The 12,308-nt window shown below is 43.2% G+C and overlaps 1 long non-coding RNA gene across 1 annotated transcript; it reads left to right on the top strand.

The window, feature by feature from the left end:
• The first annotated feature begins 3,086 nt into the window (after nucleotides 1-3,086).
• LOC140705433 (uncharacterized) lies at nucleotides 3,087-5,228 on the top strand. The gene is made up of 2 exons (XR_012084816.2): nucleotides 3,087-3,276; nucleotides 4,197-5,228. It is a non-coding gene; the product is annotated as an uncharacterized LOC140705433 (long non-coding RNA).
• The last annotated feature ends 7,080 nt before the right edge of the window (nucleotides 5,229-12,308 follow it).

Here is a 12,308-nt window from a genome sequence, read left to right as displayed (position 1 = left end):
AGTTTATGTTTTAAATAGCCTAGGAACCTGCCCCCCAAATTTCCAAGTATTGCCACCAAACATTCTTCATTCAAAAGCAATATTTTATCTTTACACATAATTTGCAAGCTTGAGTCTTGCCAGAGTTGTCATATTTTGGCAGCCTGTCATATTTTGGCTGGTATAGATACATACAGGTTGGCTGGGGAGTATATGAAGCAGAACATAATCAGAGACTGTGGGGAAAAGAAAATTATGGGACCTTGGAAAAGAAGGAGGAAGTAAGAAAGGTTGAGTACCAATGTGCATGTAAAGTGAGAAGAAATAACAAAGGAAAGTACCTACTCTAGTGATTCCCAATCTTGGGTCCCCAGATGTTCTCGGATTGAAGCTCCCAGAAGCCTTCACCACTAGCTATGCTGGCCAGGATTTCTGAGAATTGTAGTTCAAGAACCATCCAAGACTGTGAAAGACGTGGTGAGAGCAAAGAGGCTCTCGTTGGAGTGCCATCCATCTGTAGGGTGTCTAAAGAGGTTCAGACCACCCCTCCACCAACTCCTTGAGAGATTATGCATCGGGGCATAGACACCCGAGAGCTGGAGGAGAACCTACTGAGACTAACAGTGGCTACACAAACAGAGGGTGAATTGGTGGGAAGGGGAGGAAGGGAGAGGTCCGTAATAGAGGCGGGAAAGGGGGATATAAAAAGGGAGAGAGACAACATACCGGGTGGTTGGGAACTGATCTGGGTCGAAGTCCCTTGGACTGGGAAATGGGAGAAGGTAAAGGTACCACGAGAGGAGGCTGACTACCGCAGGAGGAAAGGACTACCCCAGCGAACATCTTACTGGGGTAGGTCGGAGGCTCGAGAGTGGAGAAGGAGACTAAGGGAAGAGAAAGAGGCGGTGGCCAGAGAAGTGGAGGCCCGCCGGGCATGGTGTGTGGAGGAGGCGCGGAGGATGGCATACCTCCAGAACCATGGGATTCCCATGAGAGAGAAGGGGAGCCGGTATGGAGAGAAACCGGAGATGAGGAGACCCTACCGTTACTAGGGGAAACCGAGGACGAGAACCCTAATCGAGGCTGTGACCCATTCTTACCCGGCCCATGGGAAACAAAGTGATTAAACCCTTTTGAACCTGATGTTTGGATGCCCTTGTGGTACCCGTTGGTGCCGTGAGAGAAGTTACATGACGAACAGTTAAATGACATTTTGCATTTGAATGAAACAATAAACCCCAGTTTGGATTTGACTTTGAAAACAACTCCTGTTTTATTTGACAAGGAAAAGGAGTCTAGGTATGAACCCCCCACAGAGACCCAAGGTTGAGAACCAGAAGCCTACTCTGACCCATCTGGTCACCTATCCGTTATCAGTCCCTACCCTTTCCTGGTTCCAGATCCCTTGCTACATGTGTCTATGCTCTATTCCAGTACAAATATGTTTTCTCAGGTCAATCGGCAACTCCATCTTACCAAGTTATTCTGGGTCTCAGATGCTTACCAGGCATCAGAGACTCTGCTGTGCTGAACATTCATTTTTCAGCAATGTGTTAATATAACCTTCATCTCTGCAATTGCTGTTTGCTTGAATAGGTTCAAATGTCCTGTTTTGAACTCTTTTTAGTTATATTTATTCACATTATGTCAGGAAATCAGATTAGGTTAGATGCTCAGAACAGCCTAAAACAGTCTCTATTCTAGCTTTTCTCTTCTTAATGGCTCATTTTTGGATGTACTCCAAATATATTCAAAATCAACAATATTTGCTTTTTTGAAAAAAAAAAAACCCTTCTAAGATCTTTCCTGAAAGAGATTTGTGGCACAGGAATGACAATCCCTAAATCGGCATATTCTTTTACTGCAATTTCAAAGGATTTCTTTTAAACTGAAGAAGTATTCTGTTAAATCCAAAGCAACAGCCAGAATTTATTATGCATGCTCACTCGCTCTCTTTTATAAAAGGAAAACTTGTATTATATTGTACATTGAAGACAGAGAAATGTTCTCCATTTTGCTAATGGAAGCATCACAGAAATTGCAAGATTTGGGGATAATTCAGATAGGAATTTTAACTGGAACTGGTTAGTTTTTGGTCCATAAGGGTTTCACAGATATGTTTGGCACTGTTGCTACAGAAGCTGAAGGAGGGACAGTCAAGAGAGGCAGTTCCACGGGTCCATTGGCAGAGCACATGCTCTGCATTTAGAAAGACCTCCTCCTCCTTCATAGAAGGAATTCTACAAGAAGAAACCATTAGGAAAAGTGCAGATAGTATCTTCTTCTTTTAAATTTGGTACTTTGATATAATCTAACCGGCAAGTTCTAGAAAATGAGCAAAGCAACAATTCTAAGCTCTAAGAATATAGGTGAGGCTGATATACGAGGAAAGCGTGTTGGCATATATCGACAGGAAGTGTGATAGAGAGCTACTGTAGTGGAGGTGATTGTGCTTACCGCAATAGGATTACAATTGGTTTATTGGATTTAGGGAAAAAATGAATGTTATGTTGAAGTACAAGAATGTAGATAAGGGGGGGAAGAAAGGACATACATAACAAAGTGGCTACTGAGGTGGTAAGGTAAAGGTAAAGGTTCCCCTTGACGTTTAGTCCAGTCGTGTCTGACTCTAGGGCACGGTGCTCATCCCCGTTTCCAAGACATAGAGTCAGCGTTTGTCCCTAGACAGTTTCTGTGGGCATGTGGCCAGCGTGACTAGACACGGAATGCCGTTACCTTCCCACCGTGGTGGTACCTATTTCTCTACTTGCATTTTTACATGCTTTGAAACTGCTAGGTTGGCGGGAGCTGGAACAAGTGGCGGGAGCTCACTCCGTCACGTGGATTTGATCTTACGACTGCTGGTCTTCTGACCTTGCAGCAAAGAGGCTTCTGTGGTTTAACCTGCAGTGCCACCACGTCCCTTTTGTTTTTTTTACCACTGAGGTGGTAGTGGGAACTAATAGATTATAAACTTTACATGTAGAAGCTGGTGAGACAATTAGAAGAAAACACTAAATTAGAATTTACCTATGCTGATATAGTTGGAGTTTTATTTGCAACCTTGCATGCTCTCTGTAGTTTGTGTGACCAGGAGGGATGTTTCTGGGCAGAGGTGTTTGTCTAACCAATGGTTCCTTCCAGCCTTTGAATTCAAAGAAAGCTCTGCTTCTTTGTTGTGTGTTTCTTTTCCTTCTCTTTAGTCTTTTGGAAGCAGGTGTTTGTTTGCTGTGGATCTGTTTGGTTGGTAGTATGTGTGCACTAAAGATAGCAAGATACACAAGTCTGCAATTTCAAGTAAGTAAAGAAATGCTTTTTATTCTTTCTTCTATAATTCAGAGTGAATTATTAAGACTTTAAGTGTCAGTTAATGTGATCGTGGTGGAGTCTGGGAAGTTGTTGTTATTCTACTCTGTGGATGTCTGTACTTCTACTGTATAACCAAAAAAAATTTACAAGAAATTTAGAACTCTTCAACAGCAATATTTTTGCTAGAGAATAAGTAACCAGAGATTCTGATATGGAGATATGCTGAGCACATGAAAAATCAAGGAAATCTCAATCAGCTTCCTGAAACTTCAGTCCAAAATCTAGCAGTTGACAGACTCCTTCAAACTCCTTAAAATTAATTCCCAAAACAATTAAACTGTTGGACAAAGCCACCAAAGTTGCAGTATGAGCCAATTTGGCCACACTTCCTTCAGCACAATCTTAAGGACCCATTATTAATATACAGCAGGACCCCACCCCCACCCCCATCTGTGGGATCAGTATCTGCTGATTCACTTATCTGCTGCCTGAAAATAATTTAAAAAATAATATAATAAAAAAATTAAAAGCGCAGAAATACATATTTACACTATATGTATTTCCTGGATGTACTTATCCAAACTGGCCACTAGACAGAGTCAAAGATCATAAAATGTATAACATTTGATACTTCAATTTTAAAGGGTTTTTTGCACCCATGGGGGGCCTTGGAACCGATGCCCCCAAAATACTGTGCTCCTACTGTACTTTAATGTAATTTAATAGGAATTAAATACCACCTATTAATTATTTTTACATTCTATTCACTTATCTTGGCTGAAAGTTTCTAGTTCCTATCATCAATATGCTCCTGTAGGTTCCCTTGCTAAATTTGCTTTAAAACTTTAATATTGCTAAGTATTACATTAAATGTTATATAATTTAGACTTCAGACTTTTCTTTTACAGAACATAAAAATCAGAGATTCAGAAGCAAAGAGCTGTCTGCCAGAACCTGATCTTGAACATGATGGATCCTTGAAAGTATTTGGAACCCTGATATACGAACCTCCCCAAGCCAATGTTTAATCTCTGTTGCTATCTTAGGTTTTGCCCCGTTGTATAGCTCTATTAAAAAATAAAATCCTTTACTCCCCCATTCTGTTTGTCATTGCATCATTTCAGCTAGGAACAAGTAATTGCAGCTGTCAGTGAAACAGCCAACTACCTTTTCAGGATTTGTAGCATATTATTTGATTTGTAATGGGCTAAAAATATTTGAGTGCACTTGGTTATGAACCAGAAGGCTGCTATCTTCATATTTGTCTAAGTTGGAAAAGAAATCAAGAACAGAAGCAACAAACTGGAAAAAAAAATAGTATGCTAATTACTCTTCTCAACAGCAGGCTGTCTAGACAGTCAAGCAGGTTAGAACAAGGTAGTAAGAGGGGTGCAAAAAATTCAAAATAAAACCATAGCAACAGTAAAATAATAAGAGATGCAAGCCAATTATGTCTATGCTAATTCTGCGGTGAGCCTCAACAAAACAATGAAAAATAAAAAAAGACACCAGATCAACCAAACAATATCCTGCCTTTCTCAAATATGCACACCCACAAATTTCCGGGTGGCTGCAATGAACACGGGGGAAGTGAATACAGCAGAGATGTTACGAGAAGGACACCCTATGTAGTTTTTCTATATTAATTCTAGAATTCTGGATTAGATAGGAAGACTTGACCGGTCTCTGCTTATGTTTTCACTTTGGTTTTGTGGATACTTACCAAGTGTGTCACAGGCTTTGCTTAATAGGTTGCAGGCAAGCTTGAAAGAAGCAACAGCAACTATCTCCACATAGTAAATTTCAGCTATATTTTATTAATGTTACTCTCAGTGTGTTCCTAGCACAACAGGTTTTTAGTTCTGGATTTTGTTTTGACTAGTCAGGCTGTTCTTACCTGCTTTTACACAAACATTGTATATAAATCTTAGGGAGAAAAACAAGAGAGGCAACTAATTGGTGAGGGTTGCAAACATAACATTAATAAAAAGCAGATCCTACACAGAGCTGTCAGAAATTATTAATCCAGATTCTATGCAGCATTCGGGCACTCCAGTTTTGGAAACAGCAAAGTGCAAAATGAAATAAAAAGTCTTACCATTATAAACTGGAATGTCCATTGTTTGGTTATGGGATGTAAGCTCATAAAGGCATCAGTCAAGCATCCCAAATGGGTTAATTTGGCAGCAGGAGCAGGGAGAGAGTTCTAGTCTCACTCCTAGAATTGGGGGGCCACAGTGCTTTAATCCTTTCTATCCTGCCAAATGGTGGCGCTGTGGGCTAAACCGCAGAAGCCTGTGCTGCAGGGTCAGAAGACCAGCAGTCGTAAGATCGAATCCACGCGACGGAGTGAGCTCCCATTGCTTGTCCCAGCTCCCGCCAACCTAGTGATTCGAAAGCATACAAATGCAAGTAGATCAATAGGGACCACCTCGGTGGGAAGGTAACAGCGTTCCGTGTCTAAGTCACACTGGCCATGTGACCACAGAAGATTGTCTTCGGACAAAACGCTGGCTGTATGGCTTGGAAACGGGGATGAGCACCGCCCCCTAGAGTCGAACACGACTGGACAAAAATTGTCAAGGGGAACCTTTACCTTTACCTTTATCCTGCCAAATGCCATGAACACAATAACTCTTTGGCCTCCTACATTTTGTTTTGTTTTAGTCTGGAAGCATATCTTTAGAGATGGGCACAAACCACCAAGATGGCAATTCACCTTGGTTCATGGTTTGTGGAAGTCCACAAGCTAAACATTTATGAATTTTTCCAGAACAACCCACAAATTGGTTTGTCAGATTGTTTGGGATTTTTTTTAAAACAGCCCAATGGCTGTCTTTTTGTTTGTTTGTTTCTTTAATCCTGTCTCCGTACCCCCACAACCTACCCCCAGCCCTTCCCACTGGCCCATTAGCTCCCTACCTTTTCCTGCCACTACTGCAGCCACAACCACCGCTACCATCTTGAGAGACAGCTGACTCCTGCAGGCCGATGGCCTCTGCATATGCCCCCACCTCTCATTTGACAGAAAAGGACATTCACTGAGGCAGCCCAGCTGGCTGACAGGGTTTTGTCCAATTTGTTTTTTTGCTTTTTGCCCATCTCTACTCATCTTAACTTTGACAGTTATCTGAATCGATACTATTACTTCCCTTCTTCCCCGTCCTTATTTTAAAAAATGGTGGCTAAGACGTAATTCCAAGTCCTCGTGAGCTTCCACTGAGTGGCAAGTCTTACAATTTCTTCATGTTCAATTGTGCAGCTTTTGTGAATTTTGCCATTGTACGTTGCACTTCCTGTTGAAGATAGTCTCAACAGAATGCTGCTTAGTACTTCATTAGCACTTTATTCAGTTTCCACTGTTCCATAGTTTTCTTTGTAAATGGTAGATTTGAACAGTACTGTATATACATGATAGGGCTACTTCTGTCTTATTCGGTGGCTCACAAGGCCAAGAAACTGCCTAATACTCATTGCTGAAGTTACAGTACAGGAAAAGAAGAAGCCACCTTGTGTATATCCAGATTTCTTGTACACAGTGGTACAAATATTAGTAATAGATACCGCAAACTGAATGCATGCAAAGACTGGTGGAACATGTAGTAATGTTATGGAATTGCGATACTCATATATACTGTAGTTACTTGAAGGTCTCTATGAAACAAGCGGACCTATATTAGTAATCACACAGAGGAGACCTTTCAAAGGAATTTCACAATCACACCCAGTATGTTCTTGTTAATGGTTGACAAGTAACTTGCATTAAAAACAACCACACCTTTACCCTTCATAATATGAACGAAACATGCAGTGCAACAGGGCTGTTGCAAATTGTCCTGTTTTTGGTCCGCTTCAGTGGGTGCCACTTGAGAAGTGGGGAAATAATGTTGTCTCACATTTTATGCTATTCTACATCACTGTGATATTCTGTGCTGTGAGTAGACAACCTTTTCGAAAACACATATGTATGTCTCAGGTTGTGAGAGCTTGGAAGTGAGTAACGTACCATGGAAGTTACATAGAAACTAAACCAAGCAGCAGGCACACATAACGCGCATGTTTCTAAACAATGCACTTAAATACTAAGTGTCATAAAATAAGACCCATACTTGATTAGACCAACAAAGGCCTATCAAGTCCAGATTTCATTGTGCAATGGACCATCAGCTGCTTCTGGAAAGCCCACAAACTGACTATGAGTGCCAGAGTTTTCTCCCACTCCAGAAGTGATGTATCAGACTTCTCTGATACAGGAGGAAACATCTATCCATCATGCTTACTAATCACTGAACCCCTGAGTATTTAATGTGTCAGGGCATAATTTATTGCTCAGTTGGAATGGGCAGGAAACTTCCAACTGATATCAAGTTCTGTACATGTATTAAAAAGACACTGCCATTTACTGCAGTCGTAGCACAACATTCCAGAGCATAGGTTAATAATTACAGAGGCTTGAGTTAAAACCTCTTTGTGCTCATTTCATAAACACACAGAGAATGCAATTCTTTAATTTTTTTTTTAAACTGTTTTATGAATGTGGGATATTGTGCTTCTGTACCCATTATTCAAATAGCTTGGAAATGGCCCAATATTGATGCACAGTATCGTGCCTGCATTGCCAGCAGGAAAAAGGATGCCAAGCTCTACACAGCAAAGGGCAGCCTGAATGTTGGCAGCATCAATGGCAGCAGCCAAGATGGTCTACAGGATACCCTCTTCTGCTCACTGCCCTTCACCCTTGTTGAAAAACAGCTTTGATGAGTACCAGCCTTGAAATGTAACCTCACAGTGGCTCTCCCCCTCGCAGGGAGCAGGGACCTATTTCTATGGTCCGCCCTCGAAGACTACTGGATCCGGGTGAATTCCAGGATGTCATGAGAGGGGTGACAGCTGACCTGGCTAGCGCTCCTGTCGACGCTCTGGTTGACAGCTGGTCTGCCGCTGCCACCAGGGCCATAGACACAATCACGCCTAAACACCCTCTCTGTCATAGAGCTCGGCCAGCTCCCTGGTTTAACCAGGAGCTTCGAGCGATGAAGCGAATAAGGAGAAGGCTAGAGCGTAGATGGAGGAAGAACCCGACGGATTATAATTGGATAGCTGTTAGGGTTGCAACTAACCTTTACCTAACTAAGGTAAAGGCTGCATGTTGATCATTCTTCGCTAACCGGATAAGCGAAGCGTCCAATCAGCAGGCGGAGTTGTTCCGTATAGTGCGCGACCTATCCGGAACTGGCCTCCCTTAGTTTTTCACCTGACCAGTTTGCAGCCTTTTAAAAATCTAAAGTGGAGGCCATCCACCAGGACCTCTCTCCTTTTTTGAATACAGTGAGTCGAGCAGAGATGTCCAGCACTCCGCCTTGCCCGGTGATTTTCGACTCCTTTCAGCCTGTAACGCCTGATTCTATGGACAAGGTGCTTGATCGCTGTCGAGCCACCTCCTCCTCCCTTGACCCTTGCCCAGCCTGGCTAATCAAAGCCGAAAACAACAGAATGGGCCACAGCAATAATAAATGGGTCTTTCCAATTATGATCCGTCGGGTTCTTCCTCCATCTACACTCTAGCCTTCTCCTTATTCGCTTCATCGCTCGAAGCTCCTGGTTAAACCAGGGAGCTGGCTGAGCTCTACAATGGAGAGGGTGTTTCTCATTAGGCCCATAAGAAAGAAACTTAATATGGCTGCGGATGAGATTGGTAATTATAGGCCTGTCACCAATGTTTCTTTCATGAGTAAAGTGGTTGAGAGGGTGGTGGCTGATCAGCTTCAGGCCCACTTGGATGAGACAGATGTCCTGGATCCATTCCAGTCAGGCTTCAGGCCGCGCCACGGTACAGAGATGGCATTGGTTGCCCTGTATGATGACCTGCTGAGGGAAGCTGACAGGGGCAAAGTGTCTCTGTTGGTCCTCCTCGACATCTCGGCGGCCTTTGATACCGTCAACCACGGTATCCTCCTGGGGAGGCTCTCCGAGTTGGGAATTGGTGGCTTGGCGCTAGCCTGGCTCCATTCCTTCTTGGAGGACCGACCCCAGAGAGTACAGCTTGGGGAGAGTGTCTTGGCCCCGTGGAATCTCAATTGTGGGGTCCCACAGGGGTCGATTATCTCCCCAATGCTGTTTAACATCTATATGAGACCGCTGGGTGGGGTCATCAGGGGGTGTGGAGCCTCGTGTCATCAGTATGCTGATGACACCTAGCTCTACATCTCTTTTCACCAACTGCAGGTGATGCTGTCCTGTCCCTTCAGCGCTGCCTGGGGGCCGTACTGCAGTGGATTCAGGAAAATGGGCTGAGGCTCAATCCGGACAAGAAGTTCTGAGGGTGGGCACCCCTAGAGTTGGTGGCCTGGGTGGCTCTCTCACATTTGGGGGTGTGTGTGACCCTGGCTGCTAAGAATGGCGTTCGCAGCCTGGGGGTACATCTGGACCTGACGCTCACCATGGAAATCCAGGTGGCGTCGGTAGTTCGCACTGTCTTTTTCCACCTCTGGCGGATTGCCAGGCTGCGGCCCTACCTTGATACGGGGGCGCTCACTACCGTGGTACATGAGCTCATAATCTCGAGATTAGACCACTGTAACACGCTCTACGTGGGGCTGCCTTTGAGGCTGATGCGGAAACTTCAGGTGGTGCAGAATGCAGTGGCCAGACTCCTTACCGGAGTGAGAAAACACCAACATATTTCTCCTGTTCTGGCTGAGCTGCATTGGCTGCCCATCTGTTTCTGCATTGACTTCAAAGTTCTAATGCTCACCTATAAGGCCCTAAACGGTTTAGGACCTCGATACCTGGCGGAGCGCCTGCTCCCACCAAGATCTACTCGGATTACCCACGTGAGTCAGGAGGTGAGGCTGAGGAGCCTGACGCTGAGGGAGGCCCGGCGGGAAAAGAAACGAAGCCAGGCCTTCTCGGCGGTGGCTCCTCACCTTTGGAACAATCTCCCTCCAGAGATTCGCGAGGCCTCTACGCTGGGTACTTTCAAACACCAGCTGAAAACATGGATGTACACTCAGGCCTTCCCTCCTGTCAATTTCTGATTTCTTTTCCTTTGCTATTTATTATTTATTACATTCCGGCACTATTTGTTACTGTTGTATGCTAATGCTTTATGCTTTTAATTCTTTATGATATGTTGTAAGCCGCCCAGAGTGGTAGAATATACCAGATGGGTGGGATCTAAATCAAATAAATAAATAAATAAATTAATTTGTGTTTGGGCGAGAAGTGGTTAACTGATAAAAAAAGGAGTCAGCCTCTGGGATTTCCTCTTGCATGGTGTCACTTTGTGAAGGGCAGTGGTGTTGGGGAACTCCTATTCAACACTTTGACACTCAGTTGTGGGCAAAAATGATTGCTGGAAACAACATTGATTCCAAGCTTTAGCGACCCTTTTGTTCAGGCCTGTTCAGATGGACTCTCCTCATGCTTGAACCTGGAGAGGCTTTGCCTCTGTTCTTGGATTGGTTTACATTATTCTTGTCTGGTTTAGCTGCTCCTGGTTTCTGGGTTGCCTTTAGGCTGGTCTTCGGACTGTCCTTGCCTGGATCACATGTCTTTCCTTGGTCCCTGGCAGCTGAAGTCTTGGAATGCCTGGACCTTGCCTCTGGAATCTGCCCAGCCTAAAACAGGATATCATTCCACAATTTGGCCAACATCCAAAGAATGATTGAACTACTTTAGTGGATACACAATGATTTTTCTTTCTCATGGTACATGCATCATGGGACCTTGGGGGTGGAGTCAAAAAGTTTTTGAAAAAGACTGGGGAGTAGGACAACTGTAGGTATTCATAGACAAATCGAAATTGGGTGAACAAGAACCGAAGTTCTGCCTCATATTTAAGCACTGTCCCAGTTTCAAAATATTACTTTTTTGGCTTACAGCTTCCCATACCAATGGCCATGCTTTTCCAAGCTTATTTCTGTACCATCTTAGGAAAACCATGGTATAACATAGGAATGACCTGTGTTAGCAGAAATTGTGGAGGGCTGATTACAACAAAATGCTGGAAAGGAAACCGAGGCGTTGCTTGTTGGCTAAGAGAACGAGTGCCTGAAACACAAGCATACCCATCAGAAGCAGTGATGTCATGGAAAGGAGAGTCTTTGCCATACAGTTCTTCAACCACAGTTAATTGAATATGTAGACTCTTGGGTGTGGTTGAATAAGTGGTGTGGGTTCATGAGAGCAGGAATAGCTGTGGGAATTTTTTCATCTTCACTTTGTTTCTGCTACAGATTAGCTCAACTACACTTTCTGCTAATCTTTCATTCCATAATGTTTGAGCCTGGAAAGTTTCATGGCTAGTAAGGACAGCACAAAAATCCAGCTGTAGCTGAGCTCCACGGTCATTCCTGTCATCTGATGGGTGGGTGGAAGGGGCAGGGAAAGGCTTCTTTCAGGCTGAATCTGGTTTTATAAAGATTTGGGGATGTGTTACCATTTGCTAATATTTTTTTTCAACTCTTTGCACAATGGGATTCTGCTGAAAAAGCAAAATGGCCATACTACAGATTGCAGGATAGAGCCCTAACTATTAATAGTTGGGACTTATATTGGAAGGAAACCAAGAATGCAAAGTGATTCTATTTGCTTTTCCTATATATATATTTAACTCATTCATATTGGATGCATTTCCAATCTGTAAAAACACAAACTTTCACAGTGGATAGAGTTCACTAGCTTCTGATCTCATTTTCCTTTTTAAAAACCTCACATGGTTCTTTTAAAAATAAACATAGGTCAAAACTTTATTCAAAAACGTTCTGCTTCTTAGAAAAATAGTTCATAGCGGTACCTCAAGTCCACATGAACAATTCTGCATTTTAAAACAGGAGCATGAGCTGACAGTTTTGTTTGTTAAGGACTCTGTTTTTAAGACTCTGGGAAGCTTTATTTGTTTATGTAATGAGCTGCCATTAAGCGAAATTAAAATCAATATGCTAAGAAAGGAGACAGACTGCTGAATTATACAAACAAAAGGCAGAAACCAACCACATCTGAATTGCCCATCCAGAGCT

This window comes from Pogona vitticeps, chromosome 3 (assembly GCF_051106095.1).
Source record: "Pogona vitticeps strain Pit_001003342236 chromosome 3, PviZW2.1, whole genome shotgun sequence".
Classification (NCBI taxonomy): Eukaryota; Metazoa; Chordata; class Lepidosauria; order Squamata; family Agamidae; genus Pogona; species Pogona vitticeps.
This window is presented reverse-complemented; position numbering and strand designations above follow the sequence as displayed.